Source organism: Paramormyrops kingsleyae, chromosome 15 (assembly GCF_048594095.1).
Source record: "Paramormyrops kingsleyae isolate MSU_618 chromosome 15, PKINGS_0.4, whole genome shotgun sequence".
Taxonomy (NCBI): domain Eukaryota; kingdom Metazoa; phylum Chordata; class Actinopteri; order Osteoglossiformes; family Mormyridae; genus Paramormyrops; species Paramormyrops kingsleyae.
The window spans coordinates 27,263,249-27,267,393 of NC_132811.1; the positions used below are offsets into that span (position 1 = coordinate 27,263,249).

Sequence of the window (4,145 nt, forward strand, 5' to 3'; positions counted from 1 at the left end):
CTTCATGAAAGCCAATTGGAATCAAGGGGGATCTACTTTTTCCCAATTTAGAGAACTACTGAGTTTTCAATATCATATTGACCACAGTGAGATGTAAATAATCCCAATATTTCATATAGATGCAGCCCATTGTCCTGGTAATAACTAGTGTCCTCATAAACCAGGCTTTTGTCAAACTAACACAACACACTGAGATTCTTCAGTCAAGTCCAACATCAAGAATATGTGATGATGGTCCTCATAAAACAGTTGTCCTCATAACACAGGTGTAAAGCTTCACACAAACTGACATACTGTAATGAACACACACGTAATGTTATACGTAAAAGGTCATTAATTTTACAATGGGTGACAATTAATACTTTCAACCTTTAATATAATCCAATAAATTATTATTTAATAATTAGTTATTGTAAAGGTTTTCATACCGTGCATCGCCATGGCCACTCTGAATCGCCGTAATCGTAAGTGATTTCTTCACTAGGAAATATGTTCCTCAAAGCAAACAAACACAGGTGAGGTCTACCATCCACGCGGATGGTCTTCATCCTACTGTTTGGATTGATGTGCTCATCATTCACGAGTCGCCCAAGGGAACAGTCATCTCGGGCTGCATCAACACTAAACAAATGACAGATATAACCAGTACTGAAAACCTATAATCTGAAAACAACATTCTTTGAGATCTACCATTTAATAACCATCAATCTTTGAGAATACATAACTGATAATTACAGCAAAATATGAGCTAACTTATACAGTAAATAACTATTGAAATGTTAACTGCCACATTTTCAATCATGTGATTTAATTCAAAATAAACATGTACATCAAACACTTGTACATACCAGAGAAGTTTTCCATTGTATCGAAATTCAAATAGAAATACTTTAAGGGCGTCATGATATAACCTCTGCCTCCGCTCACACTCCTCCTTGCTTATTAAATCGCCTCTGTATTCCAGCAGGAAATCACCCTTATCAAAATGAGTGCAGCTGAACACACCCCTGCCTAAACAACAATAGAAATGTAACATCATCACTGAGAATAACACATAATGAACCAGAGACAGCTTTATTAAACAAGTCACTTTAAAGGAATAGTTCACCCAAACATGAAAATTCTGTTATGATTAACTCGCCATCAAATGCTGGTCCCCACTGACATCCACAGTATGGAAATAAATACCATGGAAGTCAGTAGAGAATGGGAATCTGTTTTGGTGAATTGCATTTTGTGTAGCGTCATATTATTTGAGGACACCCATTTTTAAGTGAACTAACCCTATAACTATAATCAATCAGAACATTTAACTCACCTTTAAAATCACTAATGAATTTGCCCTCAAGCCCATGTTTGTCCTTCTTTAGAAATACAAACTGTATAGCCTCCTCCAGTGGCTTTTGTTTTCTTCGGCGTCTTTTCACCTCAGTCATTATTTGATGCTTTAATAGAAAAATACCCTCAGTAATACTGACCACTGCATTTCATTTGAGATAATTCAGTAATTTTGTTTTCACATTAAGACTGACAGTTCTACTGGGACAAAATATACACTACCAGTCAAAAGTTTTTGAACCGTAAGATTTTTATAATTTTTTTTATTTTTAAGACTTTTTTTTACTCACCAAACTTGCATTTATTTGAATAAATTTTAAATGGATTGAACTGATTGATTTGCTGTGATCCAGGCTGAATTTTATATATATTCAAATGATTTCTGAAGGATCATGTGACACTGAAGACTGGAGTAATTAGCTGAAAATTCATAGATTTTTATATTTCTTTTTATTTTTAAGACTTTTTACTCACCAAACTTGCATTTATTTGAATACATTTTAAATGGATTGAACTGATTGATTTGCTGTGATCCAGGCTGAATTTTCAGCATAATTACTCCAGTTTTCAGTGTCACATGATCCTTCAGAAATCATTTGAATATATATATATATATATATATATAGAGAGAGAGAGAGAGAGGGAGAGCGAGAGAGAGAGAGGGGAAGAGATCTTTTGAGCACCAAATGTACGATATTACTGCTGTACTGGCTGTATTTTGGATCAAATAAATGCAGGCTTAGTGAGCAGAAGAGATTTTAAAAAATCGTACCGTTCTAAAACTTTTGACTGATAATGCAAGTTACTATTCAGGAGTAAAACGTGCACATCTGGATCTCTTTATTTATTAATCTCTTTAAACCCAGCAGATTATTATTACAGCTATGCTATTTTGCAATACAGTTAAAACTGTATTGCAAATGAAAGTAAGTTAAAGGTGAAAAAATCGACGATTCTCGTCTGAATGTATTCAATCAGTAGAAATTCGCTAGCACCGTTAGCATCACGCACTAGCTGGTTTAAGACTGTAAAACGAGCTCTGATGCGCTTACAAAATATGCACAAACAAGCCAACGTGAGCCATAAACTTTTAAAAAATTCGATTAAACAACAGTATAACTTACATTTCACAATACAGTCGCTTCAAACTAGCAGGTCCACAGCACAGATGTCTTCACTTCAGATGCATCCGGTCCAAACAGGAAATTGGCGATTATAATATAAACGGAATTGTAAAAATAATATAAAAATTAATACTAATATGTATTTAATATATAATTATGATAAAGCCTAGTAGTTAAACGTGTGGTTCGGTTTACACGAACAGTTAGTATAAAATCTTAATTCCCAGTTATTTATCAATCTGACTAGTAACAGGTTTCAAGAAATTTAATATATAGTCATAGTTTATTATAGTAACGTATACGTTTACTTATATGTTTGCTATACATTCATATATTTAATTTACAATTGATAAATTATAGTTAATGTTGAAATAATATTGTAAATTGCATTAACTTACCTGTCATAAGATAATGTGCGCTGAAGCGGACTGAAGCCACGCCCACCGACGCCATCTTGTTTTCGTGATTTCCCGCCAAAGTTACCGATCTAGCCAATCAGCGGCCTCAAAACTTACACTTGTGTGTAATATGCAAATTATTGGTGACGTAGGTGTTGTACCGGGTCCCGGCTACAGGGGCGCACTCTCGAGTTCAGAGATACACAGTGTATAGTAAGATTTCAGGGCTTTGTGGTATGTTAGGACATGGTGCCAAAATTTGAGAGGGAGTTTCTGGGACTTAGAAAATGGCTTCTACATTGCCGGAATTATAAGGACATGGTCCCTGTCCTCATAAACCCAAATGTCCCTGTAATGCTGGTGAGTATTCAGGTCAAAAGTCCTTGTAAACCACAAAAACCAACACACACACACATACACGTACATGTGCACACGCACACACATACTTTCATATCAACACACATACACTTAGAATGCACACACACACACAGGAGAGCCTAGGGCTCTCATCCCCTATTTCACCCCTTTTTTCTCCTTGTATGGGTGTGTGTGTGAGAGTATGCGTGAAAGTTGGTGTGTGGCTTCCACTCCCTCCTCTTAGATGCAGATACGGGTACGACAATATTTAGACAGTGTTCCTGGTGGTCTGCTTGTGCATATATATGTATGCATATATATATGTGTATGTGTATGTGTGTGTGTATGCATGTGTGTATGTGTGTATATATATATATATATATTTTTTTTTTTTTCCCGCTGGTATTAACGTATTTAATTCCAGGAGCAGATACTGACACAAGCATATTCCCATGTCATAATAGTACCACTGGTTTCTTTGTGTGTATACTGTTTGTGTGTGTCCCTGGATCTTATCTTTCAGATACAGCAGCTGGTGTGATGATAGTGTCCAGCAGTAAGATGCAGAAGCTGTCCTTTTATTACTCTTTCTTTTTTGTTCTACTGTTTATGTATATTTCTCTTTCCCTGTCTCTCTCTCTGACCCCCCTCCTTATTTTATTATGCATTTATTTATTTTTCTACTTCCTCTGTCTCTCACCCCTTTCTCTCCTTTCTCACTTTCTCTCTCTATTTTTTTCCCACTAACCCCCCCTGTCAGCTCCGGCTTTGTGGCGCAATGACATATAACCGATTAATAAAGAGTATACCTTAAGTAACAAGAGGAGCTTAAATCCGAAGCTCCACTTGGCAAAATAAAAGTGTTGGCACAATAAAGCACCCAGACTAACATCCTGCTTGCTAAACTGCCGGACACGACAAGGGGGGA

The 4,145-nt window shown here is 36.1% G+C and overlaps 1 long non-coding RNA gene across 1 annotated transcript; it reads right to left on the reverse strand.

Moving 5' to 3' along the window:
• Positions 1-855: 855 nt before the first annotated feature.
• On the reverse strand, positions 856-2,528 carry LOC140578491 (uncharacterized). Its single transcript, XR_011982702.1, has 3 exons — positions 2,463-2,528; positions 1,319-1,445; positions 856-1,011 (listed from the first exon to the last, which is right to left on the reverse strand). It is a non-coding gene; the product is annotated as an uncharacterized lncRNA (long non-coding RNA).
• Between the last annotated feature and the right edge of the window lie 1,617 nt (positions 2,529-4,145).